Source organism: Mixophyes fleayi, chromosome 3, assembly GCF_038048845.1.
Source record: "Mixophyes fleayi isolate aMixFle1 chromosome 3, aMixFle1.hap1, whole genome shotgun sequence".
Taxonomy (NCBI): Eukaryota; Metazoa; Chordata; class Amphibia; order Anura; family Limnodynastidae; genus Mixophyes; species Mixophyes fleayi.
In genome coordinates, this window is record NC_134404.1 from 134,123,512 (window position 1) to 134,142,296 (window position 18,785).

At 43.1% G+C, this 18,785-nt stretch overlaps 2 long non-coding RNA genes across 4 annotated transcripts in view; both read left to right on the forward strand.

Annotated features, from left to right (window-relative positions):
• LOC142144026 (uncharacterized) overlaps nt 1–18,785 on the forward strand; it is a 995,146-nt gene that overhangs the window by 454,466 nt on the left and 521,895 nt on the right. The gene's annotated exons all lie outside the window — the stretch shown is intronic.
• LOC142144019 (uncharacterized) overlaps nt 1–18,785 on the forward strand; it is a 42,927-nt gene that overhangs the window by 1,967 nt on the left and 22,175 nt on the right. Inside the window, exon 3 of one of the 2 annotated variants that reach the window (XR_012689635.1) lies at nt 892–946. The exons of the other annotated variant lie outside the window; for it this stretch is intronic. This is a non-coding gene — a long non-coding RNA (uncharacterized LOC142144019). The remainder of the gene's footprint in view (nt 1–891; nt 947–18,785) is intronic. 2 annotated transcript variants of the gene reach the window in all.

Consider the following 18,785-nt stretch of genomic DNA (forward strand, 5'->3'; position numbering starts at 1 on the left):
TATAATAAAACACTCCTTGCCTGAAGTGTCTCTCCACAATACGGGATTTCTACAGAGGCATAGCTAGCAATGAGAACTTATACTTGACGAATGCTTTCCCCCCATTCTATCTGTCTTTCAGAGTCAACTTTTACTCATCACATTGCTATTGAACTGGCTCACCACGTGATAACTCTATTCTCTATTATCATGTGCTAGGGGCAGGAGAGTCGCACAGTGCTTAGCACTGTTGCCTCACGGCGCTGGGTCTATGAGTTTGATTCCAACCAGGAGCCTATTTATGTGCAGTTTGTATGTTCTCCCTGTGTTTGTGTGGATTCCTGCAGGTGCTGCGGTTTCCTGACAGACTCCAAATAAAAGACCAACACAAAGGTTGGTTAATTGGCTTCTGACAAAATGTACCCTAATGTGTGTGTGAGGAACGGGGTTAGGGAATTTAGATTGTAATTTCCACTGTGAATGGCTACATATCCTTTGTACAACGGCTTTAATTGAGTTCAATACTTTTCTTTAATCAACAGCTGTCTAGTTTGGATAGCTATGGGTCATTGTCATTTGGGCATCCCATGGTAAAGATCAAGCATCCTTTTAGGCATGTCTGCTCGATACAGGGGTGGTGATTAGACTCTGCATCCCCAGAAGGGTCCACTATTCAACCTCACTACAGGTCCCCTAGCACATCTCTCCTCACCATTCCTGTATCCAAACTGCAGTGAGCACAGTAGTTTTGTTTGAATGTAAAAAATACAGTCAATAATAGGTGTATGACATTGTCCGGTTCACACCTGTGATAAAGGTCATAAAGCAGAGGACACAGCATGGGAGATGATAGCACGTCAGCTCAGTGTTTACAGATACTAACAGTATTTTATGTATTTTTTTTGTGTCCAGGTTTGTTTAGGGGCTTATGGTGCGCAAAAATGTTGCCATGTTGGCAGGACTGAAGGTAATATCAGCAAGTTTCCCATGCGAAAGTAAAATTAACACAGAATTTGAAAACATGGCAATACAAAGTCACATACTTTAATATATTGTTTGTCTTCAGATTATAACGTTGCCTAACAAAAGAAATGCCAGTACATACATTACATGTTTGTTTTATTATTTGAGTGTGGAGGGGTTGTGGTGTTAGGTTTTATCTAAATCTATAATCAGATAATTGCAAAATAATTCTTCAGTAAAATTCACCTAAAACTAAATTTGAGGGGAAAAAACACAGCAGCAGACCGTTCCATTGTAAGAACGTGATGACATTTTAAAAATCTTTGGCAACCAAATTAGTTCATACTTTTAATTTGGCCTTAGGGGTAATAGTAATCTTTTCCATATGGAAGATCCACCAAAATGTATTTGTTAGTGTCTGGCAATTTGTAAAGGGACTTTTCCACAAACTCAACACATCTGGTTGTATCACACATATATTTTTTATTTGAATACGTTTTATTGAGTTTTTGCAATCGTGGGGAAGAACATTTAAAACAAAAAGAGTGAGGAAAGGCAGTGATGGACTACTGGATGGACTAATGGCAATAAGTTATTAACACAGGAGTAACACACAGGGCCTGCTTTAGAGTTGGACGTAAGCGCCACTGTGGGCTGCAAAAATCTACTTTATTTTACTATCCATGCACAATAATACAAAGTGAAATTTTCAGTTACCCATAACTTGTACTTGTGGCCGCTGAGGGGCTATATAAGCATAAGCTGTGTACAACTTCCTTGGAGATAATACCTCCTTAGAGTAGGCTGCATCTCAAGATACGCCTCCTAGGGCGCCACAGAAGACATGCGCCTCCTTAAGTGTTTGTATAAAGATACATGATAATGATGACCATCACGTAACTTTACAGTGTTTTAAAAAAATAAATAAATTAGGATAACATTATATATATTTACATATACACATGACCTGTTTTAAATTGCTATGTTCCTGACTGCTCAAACCTGAAGTTGTTTACCCCAGAGATAGAGTGTTAGGTAGAACAAGGATTGATGGAATAATCTAAGCAGGTGTATTTTCCGTTACAAAGTTCCTGTTAATTTTAGTAACTATCTTGAGTATAGAGAGTGATGGCGATATTTCTTGAGTGGTCAATGATCAGATAAGGTTTATCAGATTAATTGGCCAGCCGAAGAGCCAAGAAACATACAGGTCTGCTGTTTGCAAGAACTCTGTTTTACTCAGACAAAAGATATCAGTTTTGAAGTTCACATTACTTAGACATATCACAATCACGCAGGCGTATAATATATGGTAATATGCAAACGAATAGAAAAATACATATCTCAAGGCTAAGCAGAATAGATTAGATGTGGGTATAATGATATAAAGTATTTCTAGAATCCTTGTCTAATAAGCAGGTGCCTTATCTATATACGTCGTACAGCCTTGGTTCTACAAGTGATAGAGAGCTGTGTAGCTTCCATGGTACTGTTTCAGCATGTAGCGAAGTACAAATCTCCAAAACAAAATAAGCTCTTTCTAAACAGAAACTGCTTAGTTTCGTCTGACATTCTTTTTGAACAAAGACAGTCTAACAGTGGTTCCCAAACTTTTGCAGTTCGCGGCACCCTTAGAGTCTCCAAATTTTTTCAAGACACCCCTCCAAAATAATTATTGAGCAGTCCTGTTTTAGAAGTAGTTGGGTCAAAAAAATGTAATAAGTATTTAGGTCAGGACGAAATACTTATTTAGTTGTATGCAAAAATGCCCCCTCTGCATCCAGACACTCTGCCCTCAGGCACTTAGCCCCCTCTGCATCCAGACACACTGCCCCCTCTGCATCCAGACACACTGTCCCCTCTGCATCCAGACACACTGCCCTCTCACACTGCCCCCTCTGTCACGCTGTCCCCCCTCCTCTGCTATCTGTCACGCTGTCCCCCCTCCTCTGCCCTCTCTCACGATGTCCCCCCTCCTCTGCCCTCTCTCACGATGTCCCCCCTCCTCTGCCCTCTCTCACGATGTCCCCCCTCCTCTGCCCTCTCTCACGATGTCCCCCCTCCTCTGCCCTCTCTCACGATGTCCCCCCTCCTCTGCCCTGTCTCACGATGTCCCCCCTCCTCTGTCCTCTCACGATGTCTCCCCCCTCCTCTGCTCTCTCTCACGATGTCCCCCCCTCCTCTGCACTCTGTCACGCTGTCCCCTCCTCTGCCCTCTGTCACGCTGTCCCCCCCTCCTCTGCACTCTGTCACGCTGTCCCCTCCTCTGCCCTCTGTCACGCTGTCTGCCCCTCTCACGCTGTGTCCCCCTCCACTGCCCCTCTCATGCTTTGTCCCCCTCCACTGCCCCTCTCACGTTGTGTCCCCCTCCACTGCCCCTCTCACGCTGTGTCCCCCTCCACTGCCCCTCTCACGCTGTGTCCCCCTCCACTGCCCCTCTCACGCTGTGTCCCCCTCCACTGCCCCTCTCACGCTGTGTCCCCCTCCACTGCCCCTCTCACGCTGTGTCCCCCTCCACTGCCCCTCTCACGCTGTGTCCCCCTCCACTGCCCCTCTCACGCTGTCTGCCCCTCTCACGCTGTGTCCCCCTCCACTGCCCCTCTCACGCTGTGTCCCCCTCCACTGCCCCTCTCACGCTGTCTGCCCCTCTCACGCTGTGTCCCCCTCCACTGCCCCTCTCTCGCTGTGTCCCCCTCCACTGCCCCTCTCACGCTGTGTCCCCCTCCACTGCCCCTCTCACGCTGTGTCCCCCTCCACTGCCCCTCTCACGCTGTGTCCCCCTCCACTGCCCCTCTCACGCTGTGTCCCCCTCCACTGCCCCTGTCACGCTGTGTCCCCCTCCACTGCCCCTGTCACGCTGTGTCCCCCTCCACTGCCCCTCTCACGCTGTGTCCCCCTCCACTGCCCCTGTCACGCTGTGTCCCCCTCCTCTGCCCCTGTCACGCTGTGTCCCCCTCCACTGCCACTCTCACGATGTGCTCCTCCTCTGCCCCTGTCACGCTGTGTCCCCCTCCACTGCCCCTCTCACGATGTCCCCCCTCCACTGCCCCTCTCATGATGCCCCTTCTCCACTGCCCCTCTCACGATGTCCCCCTCCTCTGCCCCTCTGTCTGCCCCGCTGCTGCCCCTCTGTCACACTCCTCTGCCCCTCTGTCTGCCCTGCTGTCTGCCCCTCTGTCACACTCCTCTGCCCCTATGTCTGCCCCATTGTCACACTCCTCTGCCCCTCTGTCTGCCCCGCTGTCACACTCCTCTGCCCCGCTGTCACACTCCTCTGCCCCTCTGTCACACTCCTCTGTCTGCCCCGCTGCTGCCCCTCTGTCTGCCCCTCTGTCACACTCCTCTGCCCCTCTGTCTGCCCCTCTGTCACACTCCTCTGCCCCTTTGTCTGCCCCACTGTCACACTCCTCTGCCCCTCTGTCACACTCCTCTGCCCCTCTGTCACACTCCTCTGCCCCTCTGTCTGCCCCTGCTGTCACCCTCCTCTGCCCCGCTGTCACACTCCCTCTCACTCCTCTGCCGCGAGCCAGCCATAGGAAAAATCAAAGAGCACATAAACTTACCAATCCACGCGGCGCCGGGACCCAGCAGACTCCTCTCTCCCACAGCTGTCACTGAATATCGATGTCAGTGACAGCTGCTGCGGGAGAGAGGAGTCTGCTGGGTCCCGGCGCCACGCGGATTGGTAAGTTTATGTGCTCTCTTTTTTTTCCTATGGCTGGCTCGCGGCACCCCAGTGACAGCGCCGCGGCACCCCTGGGAGCCGCGGCGCACACTTTGGGAACCGCCGGTCTAACCGTTAACTCTTAAAGGTATATCTTTGGTTTGTCAGACTTAGGTGATTGAAACTTTTGTTGTGCCTAGTATTTGCCCAAATAAATATGTATCTTCTCTGAGTAATGTCAGTAGAGAATGCTTTAAGCAATGCCATTTGTGGCGTAGTAATTATATTATTAAGCACATCTTTGAACAATGCTTGTATTTCTGTCCAAAGAGAAAAAAAAAAATATGATTGTTAAATTATACTCTCACTAGCAGAGAGGAGAAAAACATGGATACATTTTGTGTAAAGTAGTTGGGACTATGTACAATCTGTGATTCAATATATAGAAAATTTTAATGTGGTTCATGAATCTTGACACCGTAAATGTAAATTTATATATGTTAGACCAATCCTGTTGTTCAAGGATGATGTTAAGATACACCTTCCATTGTACTACCAACTTAAATTTAGAGATAGAAGTGTATCAGGAATTAATACTGTGACAGGATGGACCGCTTATGCCACCATGTCTGTTGTTGCTGAGAACGGCTGGGCTTACTTTGCCACCGTTCCCTTTCGTTATCCCAAATGTGCCCTCTCACCGCAGTAGGAGGGGCTTACAAATGCTGCCACAACTGGCAGCATCCAGAACCGGGTTTCTTCTGGATAACTGATGCTGCTAATGTACCCCGTTACTGGTGCTCCTGGGCTGGTACTCGTGACCTCTTCCTATCTGGGTTGCTGTGGATGGATCCCCCCTGGCCTATCACACTGGCCAGAGCTGCTGTACAGCGGGCAGAGCTGGGTCCAAACCTCAGACAGCTGGAAAAAGATTAGATTTTGAGTCTAATCCAGTGTTGGCTAACCTATGACACTCCAGGTGTTGTGAAGCTACAAGTTCCAGCATACCCATCCAGCAATAAGCTTCTATATATTGGCAAAGCATGCTGGGACTTGTAGTTTCACAACACTTGGAGTGTCACAGGTTAGCCAACACTGGTCTAATCTGTAGGTCACAGAATTTTCAGCATGGAATATGTTTTCGAGCAGGTCTTTGAAGCAAGTGATGTTTATTTGCAGTCACACTGATTGTAGGTATCAGTGATCAGGTCAGGTGGAACAATACAAAACTTTTTCAATACAAGACTGTGCTTTTTATACAGATTTGGACAAAGCCTAAAGGGTAAGCCAGCCCCCTGAGGTCTGAGCTATTTTTAGAATCAGGATGCAATTTGTTTACCCAAACATGGATTTACATGCAATGCAAAGCTAACAATATTTACACTTATCTGTGATATCCTAAAACTTGCTGTGATTTCCTGCATCTTGTTTTTAGATGCAGGTAATCTAGTAGCGCGTCCAATTAAACCTTCCTGTGCCTTCAGGTGCTGGACCCTCACACATCAAAAGGTCTAATTACCATGAGATTAACATGGGTCCTTTTTTCAGACAGTCGCAGAATGCACATTCCTAAAGAAAGTCACAAAACCCCAAACAAGTAATTTCCCCAAATCACGATACACAAAAGACTTCCTTCACAAAGGCTTATTGTATCAGATATATACCTCATAAATCATGCATTTCCTCTAGCAAGGTTAAAACAAACGAGTTTCTTCCCTGGTCTCAGGAATAAAGATTTCCTTTACCACAATATATATACAATATCTAAAATAAGTGCAGTTGCTATTATATAAATTAGCGTCCTGCGCTATTTCCCTTAAATAAATTTATACCATAAGATACTTATAAGTGATCCAGTCACAAATACCATTTGAAAATTCCCTCTTTTAGGTGTGGAGAATCAGGAGAGGTGGAGGAAGTAGATAAGGACAGGACTTGCCTCCCCTATAGAGTCCGGTTTAAATGCCTGCCCTTCAAAGCCCTTAGCCACTCTGCACCCCCCTACATCTCCAGACACATTTTTATTCACACTCTCCACTCTGCCAACAAGCATGGCCTCTCATCCCCACTGGTTACTTCATTCATGGTGAATGTCATTCCATGGCCAATTAAACTTCAAATGTGGCCTAAAATTTCACCTTCCCATAAAGGTCTACCTGCCCCTTCTCCCCACCGCTACTCGGTGTCACCTACAGCATGTCGCCCTCTTTATTTCTGCCCCTTTCCTCTAGATTGTAAGCTCTCACAAGCATGGCCCTCTTTCCTTGTGTTTTGATCCCTTCACTATCATAGCCACCTACGTTCCCATGTCAACCACCTCCTGCCTAGTCTCTACGTCTCCTTCAGTGCCTCAGGCTCTGTAAGTTACTGTGGGGGTACCGAGGCTTGGTGCCCCTATTATCTCTGATAACCTGAATTCCTAACTGTCGACTGAAGAGGATGAAATGAAACACAGACAAGTAGTTGTAGTTTCAGAATCAGCTCTGAGGGACTTCTCAGATTATTCCTTTATCTATACCTAAGCTCAAGCATTAACTGGTTAAAAACAAGTACATATAAGGAAATTTCTTTAGCTATACAAATCTTTCTTTGCAACAGTAAGTAGATATAAGGCAATATCCTTTGTCCAGTACTGCAAAATGTGTTTCAGGCCATTGTTTTTAGTCTTGCATCCTGTTATTGTCTCTGTTCCATGGGAAACACTTGTTTTTTCTTCAACTCTTACGTCAAGGGCGTAGTTCTCATATCTGTAGTTATAGCTTTTTAAGGTACTTTACACATATCTTTGTACCTTTAATAACTATTCATTGTTTTATACTCTCACAATCCCCTCTTTTTATTCTACTAAACAAATATGCATGTGTTTCCTGACCCTTCCTTTCATGTCATGATACAGGGTTACTTTTTTATTCCTCCAGTTACTTTTACAAAGATTTTGACCTAATGTCTCCATGTGAGTAGAGAATCAATCATTCACCAGAGAAGGTACCCTTGCATCATTTCTTCTTTCCCTAGCAGTATTTCACTGCAGTACACACGTCATCTTTCTTTGATAGGGGTTATTCCGTTTATATGAGTTACATACTTTTTGAGTTTGATTAAAATATGTTGGTACTGGTATCATGGCCTGAATAACGATTTTTCTAAACTTACAGGACAAATAACAATTCCACACAATCGACAGGATTAAAACCACTATTATTACCAGTATTGGATGGAGCATTACCCTAAAATTACCTGTTGCAGTGGGGGAGTTACCTGTGAACACATCCCACCAATGGTGTTGCAGGTTATCTTTTAATTGATGAACTACATATATTAATTCCTGTGCTTCTATTATCATCTGCATTTGTGCATGATTAGCTGAATAGTTTACCTGTGCTATATGCTCTGCCAGGCGCTGGTTGTTGTTTATAGCATTGATTATCATCTGAAAATTAATAGTCAAGTTATGGGAGGGTAGTTTAATTGGGATAAATTGCTGATATATATTGTCTTTCATATCCTTGTAGAATATATAGGTCTCATTTCTCCACATTAGATGAGTAACATTTTGGATGAATCCTGAGAATGGATTAGTCAAGTTATACATTTCTGTAGTTTGTTTATCATGGGTTACTAAGCACTCTATTTGTACTACTTCTATAAACATATCATTTCTCCTGTTATGAAGCTCCAAATTACAGACACTAGTCAGATGTTCTAACTTACAAGGTTCATAAACTTGAGTGTTTTCAGAGCACACTGTTCCATTGTCTGTATTTTAACACAGTCCTAAGTTATGTTTGTTGTTTTTATCATCTATATATTCCCCTTTTATCTGTGGGGTCCATAATTGTGATCCAATATGTAATATTAGGAATTTACACATTGTTTCGGTCCTCCATATACTGTATGTCTGAAAACCTACTGTGCATCGGTTTTCTGTACACTTCACACCCATTCCATTGGTTTGCATCTATACAAACATTAAACATATTTCTATATACCAGTTCATTGTTAGTCATTAGTTGAGTTTGAGCATTACTTTTTTGTATTTTCTGATAGTGTTTTAATTGATCATTCAGTCCAGTTAAACATCAGGAAGATATTTACATCTAATCCTAAGGAATTGAAAAATGTTGCATTAAATATCTGCATATATTCTTTGTCCCATAATATTAGTTTCTGCAAAGGCATGAAAACTGTAGACATCCACTGTGCCTGCATGGTGATTACCTTGTTTATATCTTCTCCTGCTGCACTCATCTTATTACTCAATGTTTCTATGTCTATTCTGTTAAGTACCCCCATTCCAGTACCTGTTGCCCCCAATAATGTATCATACCACTCCCTTTTCTACCTATTTTGGCATTTGGGATCAAGAGGGAATGTGATATTGAAAGTGTGCTGGGTTGCATATTTCCTAGTTTCTATATTTCTGCAAGTAGAGGGCATCTTGATTAGAGTATCATTAATAACTCTTGGCTTGGGGTCTAATATGTATAGTTTTTCCATGAGTACATACTCCCCTGGTATCTCACTACTGTTGGTACACATCATCTATAAATCCCCAATTCCCTTCCATGCTCTTCCTATTGGTACTGTATAATTATTCTTATTGGAGCCATTTACATACTTGAGGACTTCTATCCATGCTTGGTTATACCCTTTTAATTTGACAAACAGTTCAGTGCAGCATATGATGGGAGTACTATTAGTCATGATCATAGTATCATTTTCCCCTGGTGGCCAAAAATAATAGGGTTCATTCTTCGCTGCTGTTTCTACAAACCCAAAGCCACCAGTAAATGTAAAGTTTAACCTACAACAGGTATATGGAATCTTCTGCTTCTTCCCGTCCCTACATTTTACCTTTGCACATTCTTTTTGATTACTTGTTTTATTCCATATCATCCCTGCACATTTGGTTAAGTCTGCATTCTGGAGTTTATTTCCTGGCGTATACATCTGTATATATATTATTTGTACTGTTACTAGTACTATGCACGTTATCACAAGAAAAGGATTCATGGTGATTCAATTTTCAGTTTTTTGTAGCAAGATGCGTGGACCCAGGTGTCTCTTCCTCCTAATTTAACAGAAGTTGGAGTGGTCAAGATCACTTGGTATGGACCATCAAATCTGGGTTCCAAAGTTTTCCTCACGTGCCTTTTTAGGTAGCCCCAATCTCCTTGCTGTAAGGCATGGGTTCATGTATTAATATTTGGATCTAGAATTAAGGAGAAAACTTAAAAGTGCACATTAGTCATTATCTTTGTAAGCTATATTAATCAGTTAGATCTGCATGATTATGTTGCAATTGCTGAGGAAAATTACACCCTGTCTTGGGGGCCCCCACAAACAATATTTCATAAGGTGACAACCTATGCTTCTTTCTGGCTAAAGGTTTTTCCTGTTTCTGCAATCATTTTCTGAATTTTTAACTTTAATGTGCCATTGCTATATCCCCATATCCTTCATTATATTTTGCATTACTTCCCCTGTAAAGTGTGATCCTCGGTCTGATTCTATTGTTTCAGGTAAATTGCTTTACTTATCAGTTTCTCGGTGGTGTTTTTAGCTGTTGCCTTAGCCACTGCCCAGGCCTCTGGCCAATTTGAGAATCGATCTATACACACAAGGACATACTCATATGTGTCTACCCTAGGAAGCTGTATGTAATCAATCTGAAATCTCTGAAATGGGTACAAAGGCTTTGGTGTGTTCTTCTGTGGTGTTTTCACTACATGACCTGGATTGTATTTTTCACATATAACACAGGCTGCTGCATATGCAGTCGCAGCTGCATTGAATCCTGGTTCAATCCAGTGTCCTAACACAATATTGGTCATAGCTTCTTTAGAATTGTGGACCAGCCTGTGTGCCAATTGAGTCATCATAGGGTATAGGCTTCTGGGTAGACAATACTTATCATCTGTTATCCAGAGCCCTCCCTGACATGTGACATCTTCCTTTTCCCAGGCCTTTTTGTCTATTGAGGAGACTTGTTCCTGGAACTTCTGCAGTATTTCAAGGGATACAGGCTCTGCAGGGTTTTCACCCTGCGTCATGTGACATACCTGTACCATGGGCAAAAGGACTGCCTATTTAGCAGCAATATCTGCCTTGGCATTTCCTCTAGCCTCCCTAGTCTTTTAATTAGTGTGTGCCTGGACTTTCAATATGGCTACCTTTCTAGGTAGCTGCAAATCTCTAAACACAGCCCTTATTTGTTCTGCATGCTTGATAGGTTTTCCTGCTGAACCTGCAGAATCCCTGCTCTTCCAGATTGGCCCATAGTCATGGGCCACCCCACATGCATACCTGGAGTCTGTGTATATGTTAGCTGTTTGGTTTTCTGCAATTATACATGCCTCAGTGAGTGCATGCAACTCTGCCTCCTATGCTGAGCAGGAGGGTGGGAGTGCTTGTTGTATCAAGTTCTCTTCCAGGGTGGTCAAAGCATACCCTGTGTGTGGTGACCCTTCATAATAATACCTGGAGCCGTCAACAAATAAGTTCCAATCTGCATTAGGTATAGGGACATCTGTCACATTTTCTAACTCCTTCATTTCTAGTTTCATTAGTTCAGAACAGTCATGTGACTCAGAAAAGAAAAAATGTTGTGTGTATTTTATCTGGTGCTGATACATTCGTCCCTTCTTGATTCATCAAGGGTGGGTAGGTCCCCATCCACCTCTCTCCCCTCTGTTGAATCTGCTTCAATTGGAAACAGGAATCCAAACTCTGCACCTTTTAGTTGTTACATTTGCGGAACTTAATAATGACACTGCGTACTTAGTGAGCCTAGCTGTGGACAGATGCTTCTTTCTTGCTTGGATTAGTATTTCTGTAACTGCATGTGGGACCTGTATCGTTAAGGGGTGGTCTAGTACTATGTCTGCCACTTTATCTTTTAGCAAGGCTGCAGCTGCCACCGCCCTTATGCAGTACAGGACTACTCTTATGATACTGTCTAGTTGTAATGAGTACTAAGCCAGCAGTCTCTGTTTATGTGCATGTTCCTGTGACAGGACTCCTTGTGCATGTCCCTTAGATTCATTGCAGAACAAGGTAAATGACTTATCAAATTGTGATAATCCTAACGCTGGTGCCTGCACAATGGCTTGATTTAATGTTTCAAAACGTTGTTAGTTGTGATTCAGTTAGATATATCCTGGACCCTTTTACCTCACTAAGAGCATCATAGAGGGGTTGCATTGGGAGGGATGCTCCGGCAATCCATTCCCTGCAGTACCCTACCAAACCTAGGAATGCCCTCAATTCCTTGGTATTCTGTGGTGGCTTTACCTGCTGGATTGCAGTTATCCTGTCCTGTGTGAAGTGTCTGGTACCTTGTGAGATGCAATGTCCTAAAAATATTACCTTATTCTGTGCTGCTTGTATTTTTGTGGGTGATACCTTGCAATGTTGCTGCCATAACAAGTTAATTAATGATATAGTCTATTCTTGACACCCCTCAATCGATTGGCAACGAGTAGTAAGTCATCTATATATTGGAGCAGTTGTGTGGCTGGATATTGTGGTCTCCATCCCTTTAAAATGAGGTTTATTGCTTCTAAAAATACTGAGAGTGACGTGGCTCCCCCCTGTGGAAATCTAGTTCAACTGTATTGTTTTCTCTGATGTGTAAATGCTAAGCAAAGCTGGCTGTCCTATGTATGAGGGACAGAGAAGAATGCATTTGCAGATCTATAACAGTAAAATACTCTGCTTCTGCAGGGATCTGATTTGGGGGGTATGTGGGTTGGGTACAATAGGTGCATCAATCACCATCCTATACCATTTGTTTCTGTTCTATTTGTCTACATGCCCTTACCCATGCTGATACTTGGTGTTCTTTCTTATTCCTGGTAATCCATATAAAAAGTCTCTCATCTTCTAGGATCCAATGACCATATATCTGGCATTCCTGCCTTTCTGAAGATGATATGGATTCCTCTAACAGCCACATTACCTTCTCTTTCCTTTACTACATCCACAGGAGTGTATGATGTCTGTACCATCATACCTTTAATGCCCTGGGCCCCCATTTACTGCAGTTATGGGAATACCGACCCCTAGTGTCTAAATCCAGCTGTATTAATTGTGGATTTTGGATGCTGATCTAATACTAGCATAGTCGTCATGGTTTCTGTGACAGCTTTCATTTCTTTTTGCAAAGGATTGTTTATCAGTCAATTGTTGTAAACTACTAGTAGTCTTCTTCTTGGTCTACTTCTGAGTTGAAGATCCACCCTCAGCAGCTGCAATCCTGGATAGGCGAGAAGTCGTCTAGCCTTAGCAACTTGGATGCAGGACTAACTTCGATCACTAGTGAGGATATTGATGAGGGAGGTGTTGTTGGTGTGGCTTTACAAACGCTACAAATGGCTAGACAACTTTTGTCAAGATTGGGTAAAAATAATTCCACAATAAGAGGTGGATTTTTTGGTCTTATGCCCAGGCATGACAAAGGCCTTCTTCTTATCACTGGCAAGGACTGCTTCCACTGGTGCAGAACTTACACAAGCAACATCATCCTCATCATCATCCTCATTAGCGCCGTCGTCAGCTACACAAATATCCAACTAAAACTAGCAATACCGCACTTTTAAAATAAAATTTATAATGCACATTAAAACTAGCAATGATACCGCACTTTAAAAATAAAATTTATAATGCACATTAAAACTAGCAACGATACCGCAAATTAAAATACCATTGATAATGCATCATTGGGCATGGCCAGGCCACCCTCCTACAGACAAAAAAACCCTGCATTGTTGTGTACACCATTGAACGGTCACCAAAAATTGGGATTGTCCCACTAGAATCACAACATTTCACAGACGTTGCTGCTCTCTCCTACCTGTTCTTCTCACTTTCACCACCTGTGCTGCAGGTTTCTTTAGTGGCTTATCTAGATCCTGGAATGTTAGGGGCCCTATTTGAAAAAAAAATGGGTACATTTAGAAAATTACAGCCACCCCGGCGTTAAATCAGTACCACCCATGATTAATAATTAGGCCTTCCTCCAGCCCCAACATTAAAATAGCATTCACATTTAATAAATAAACCTATTTCCCTCCCTACAAACAGCCCCAGCAATAAATTAATAGTATTTACATTTCAGAAATATACCTATTTCCCGCAACCGTCACTGCCATTAAATAATTCATAGACACATTTAATAAAGGGACCCCATTCTCCCCAAACTCACCCCCACATTCAGTAGCGCCCAAGCCACCCCATCTTAAATTAATTAATTGTCCCCACTATTGTGCCTCTCTCCCCCCCTTTTTCCTCATGCTGTGTCTCTCACCCTTTTTTCTTATACTGTGCCTTTGTCTCCCCTTTTTTCTCATGCTGTGCCTCTCACCCTTTTTCCTTACTGTGCCTCCCTTCTCCCCCTTTTTTCTTACTGTGCCTCTCTTCTCCCCCTTTTTTCCTTACTGTGCCTCTCTTCTCCCCCTTTTTCCTTACTGTGCCTCTCTTCTCCCCCTTTTTCCTTACTGTGCCTATCTTCTCCCCCTTTTTCCTTACTGTGCCTCTCTTCTCCCCCTTTTATCCTCAGTAGTGTGCCTCTCTTCTACCCCTTTTTCCTTACTGTGCCTCTCTTCTCCCCCTTTTATCCTCAGTAGTGTGCCTCTCTTCTACCCCTTTTTCCTCCATACTGTGCCTTTCTGCATTATTCCCTTTTCTTTTTTTTACTTACCTTTCTTTTAGCTTCTTTCTTCTCTTCTGTCTTCTTGGTCCTCTGCGCGCTGCTCCTCACTGAATGACAGGCGTGCCTTGATGACATCACGCCTGTCATTCAGTGTTAACAGTGCAGAGAGGAGGGAGGAGGAGGGACGAGGTGAGTATATCTTTTTTTTTGCTTCCCTGCTCCCCCCACCAACGAAGGGAGCCCTGAACCTGGCCGCCCGCAACCCCCCCACCCCCCCCCCCCCCCGCCGACGCCGCCATTGAAAAAAATAAAAGGAAAAAAAAAAATCATCAGAGGTTATGCGCGCAGCGGCGGGGGGCCCTCGGCGAGAGGGGAGCCCGGGGCACATGCCCCCTGTGCCCCCCCTTAATCCGGCTATGCAGATGGGTCAGCACAACATTTTGGTCTGGTGTAAAAGAATTGACAAAAATCGTGACAGCTCTGTCGTAAAATGAACTACAAATTCCATGGGGAAAACCGTTACCAGCAATTACATCAAAGTATTATGCTTGTAAATATTTTGGGTATAATAGCATGTTGGCTATTTTATGTTTTTCTACAGTAAACTTTCACCTTTATTAGAGAGGTGTTTTTTTTAAAAAAAAAAAAAAAAGGTACAAGCTTTTTTTTACATTTTTGTTTCCCTGAATTAAAACGACTATGCACTTGAACATAGGCTTTAGCTCATGAACGTAGAGGGATTAGTATCATGACTGAGACTGGAGAGTGACAAGGACACTGCCACCTTTGCTGTTTCTATATGAGCTATGGCACAGTAGAATGTAACTGGAGACTTTTAAGAACACTGACAGCCCTATTATTTCTATTTCAGCAATGACAATTAGCAGTGGAGCAATGGCACTGTCAGGGAGCTCACAAACAGATGAGTGAGATCCTGTTGTCTCAGTAGGAGTTGGCTAGACTTCCCTAAAGGCGCGGAGTGTAACAAGGTGGAAGATCTTCACCAGATACTGCTGCAAGGGAATTTGGACTTCAGCGGCTTCCACCCTGCAGGTTGCAGCCCTCTAGGAAAGTTCCCAGTGAGACAAATGGAGAATACTTGATAACAGAAGTAATCCAATTTGGACATCAAATGGTGATAATAACGATTACCACTTTATTGTAAAATATAGTACAAAGTTCACTGAAGGTTGAGTACACTGTAGATGATGATAACGGATAATATACAGGGAATAGAGACCATAAATAAAAATCAATAATGCAGACTGAAGGCTAATAGCAAATACCACTATACCACTGAGGAGTGGAACACAATACAAAGTTCAATGAATCACTGGAGGTAAACGGTTCAATGAATCCAAATGCAGCAGCGATAAGTAACAGCTCACTATAAAGATAACAACGAGCCTGCATAGACATCAATGTAGATGACATAAATATCAAACTTTGTTCCCACGGGTAACCGCCACAGGATGATGGAACAAAGCAGCAGTAGTAATAATGCAGGCGGAATAGGTAGCTGATGTTGATCACGATGATTACCACAAGTAGTGGAACTGGTGCATGGAGAACAACAAAGTCCAGAAACACAGCAGCGATGAGCCACAGCTTACCACAAGATGTGGAACGAAACGGCAGCAATCAGCGATGCAGACAAGATGATTAGCGAACGTTGACCATAACGATTACCACAGTAGTGGAACTGATGTATAGCAATTAGCAAAGTCCAGATACAAGCAGCGATGTGGCACAGCTTACCATGAAGATGTAGAAGACAGCGGCAGAAGTCAATGGTGCGGAGCAGGTGGACAATAGAACTTGGTCACAACAATTACCCAGATATGTGGAACATAATAGTAGTAGTCAGCGGTGTAGGCCGAATAGGCAGTAGATGTTGATCACAGCGATTACCACTAGTAGCGGAGCAGGTACATTCAGATCAGCTGAGTCCAGACACACAGCCGCAAAGCAGTACAGCTTGCCACGGGGATGTAGAACATAACGGAAGAAATCAGTAGTACAGATGGAGCAGGCAGTGGATGTAGATCACAGCGATAACCAGTAGCAGCGGAACAGATATGTTGAGATCAGCAAAGTACAGACACACAGCAGCGAAGAAGTTCAGCTTACCACGAAGACGTGGAACACGTCAACGATAGCAATGCAGGCCGCGTTGGCAGTGTTAATCACAGCAAAACCCACAGGTAAGCACTCAATGTGTAGAGGTCAGCATAAACCAGACACCCATCAGTATAGAAGCACGATTACCACAGAGATATGGAACACAGAGGAGGCATCAGAATCAGGTCAGGTATGACTTGAAGAACCAGCAATGCACAGGTGAAAGGAGGGTCCTTATAAAGCGAGGCTGACCAATAGCAGAACTGACCAACACACAGGTGAACTAATCACAGATACAAGACATAGCTGACAGCCTGTACTAAGAAGAGATATTTAAAGGGACAGTCAATGTTTAGGAGCCCTGGTAGATACAGCCGGAGAACGGAGTGTGACAGTCACGTAGACTGGCAACAACACTGGGACCTCTCCTGTTTCTGCGTGAGCTATAACTCAGTAGAATGTAACTGGAGACTTTTAAGAAAACTGCCATCCCTCCTCTTTCTGTTTTAGATATGACGCTGCCCAACTGCAATAGAGACTGCCAAGAACCGTGCTATCCCTTATGTGTCTCTCTGTAAAATGGCGCTGGATCTTCATGGAGGGCGGTACTTATAGAATCCAAAACTCGCAAGATCCAACGACGCAATTATGACGTTTTGCCTCGTTTTCACTTCAAAGGCAACGGCTCTGTACTCGGATCTGCAAAGTTTGGCTGGGCTTGGTTCTCGGAGAACTGAGCCCGAGCATCTCTAGTAATGATAAAACCTTTCTCTCAGCAGTGTTTGTCGCAGGGTGCCATCTACATCTCGTGGTTAGTTCTGCTGAAGAAAATTGGACCATTATTCTCAATTACTGAGCATATTTTATATTTTAATGATTTATTAAGGATTATGAGATACCTGTCATTTTATTAATCGGTACTCTTATTTGAGATTGATTGATTGACAGCAGCTATTGTATTATTTTATGATCTATTTGCAGCAGACCATGGAAGAATAATCCAAATAAGAAAGTAACCTATTTGTCTTTCAATCCCTTACACAGGTCACCATTTTCCTAAGGTGGGCTTTCTAATCCTAAAATTCAGTACCCACTCCACCATCAATACTTACTGCTCACTACATATATCTATTTTTATTAATGACATTGTGATGCACATATTAAATAATACAATTTTAAAACAACTGAGAGCTTTGGAGAGATTGCAAATAAAAATAGGCCAGAACCTACACCCAAAATTGCGTTTTCATCAGGTGCATTTATAAATTACTTACAACTGTGTAGGCAGTGACTTTTGGTGGAAAGGGGGAGCAAAGAAAACTTTATATGTAGAAAATTATAAACAACTGATAGCATTATCTATCTACAGTTAGTTATGACTGTAAGTATAGTGGATTTTGGGTTTTTTAAGTTTAGTTGCTCTTTAAAGGTGTTTTTGACAAAAACTGCATGTTATGTATTAAAAATTCTGTGTACAGCTACATATAACAATTAAACTCACTGCATAGTTGCTAACTGTCTCTAATTTCCAGGGACAGTCCCTTTTTTAATGATTTGACCCTGGAAATGTATTTAGTATTGATCAAGTGCACATTATAATTGTTTTTTTTCCCTGCATATTAGAATTACTTATTAACAGTTATTTACATGGTACCTACATATTATGCAGCTCTTTACTGAGATTATTTAATCATTCAGTTCAGTCCTGCCACAGTGGAGCTTTCAATTTGTATTCCCTACCACATGCACACACATACTAGAGTGAATTTTGTGGGGTGTCAATTAACCTACCTTTATGTCTTTGGTGTGTTGGAGGAAACCTACACAAACACGGGGAGAGCATACAAACTCCACACAGATAGAAACCTAGTTGTAATCAAACCCATGACCTCAGTGCTGTGAGGCAGTAATGCTAACCACTGCCACTGTTGTAGTGAGATGCAGTTTTCAAGATCTAGGGGTAAATGTATCAATATGCGGGTTCTTCAACACCCGCGTGTTCAGCCTCTTCCGCGATTAAATTTCAAGCGGCGCTGCATTGTAAAGGGTTAACTTCCCTTTACAATGCAGCGCCGCTTGAAATTTAATCGCGGAAGAGGCTGAACACGCGGGTGTTGAAGAACCCCCATATTGATACATTTACCCCCTAGTCTTCATACGTTAATATTTATTGAAAGGGAATTACAATAAAACATTATGACATTACAGCAATCAGAGCTAAAAGCTTGTGGCTAAGACAGTCTATGGAACTCTAACTGGTGAAGAGTGCTTGGCTGTCTACACAGTCCAGTGTACAAATGTCAGTCAGCAATATTTACCAGTTGGAGTGCTGGAGGTTGTCTTGTTTACACAACTGCTTGCACTTTCCCCAGAGCGCACAGTGATGAAACCTGGGACTGGGGACAA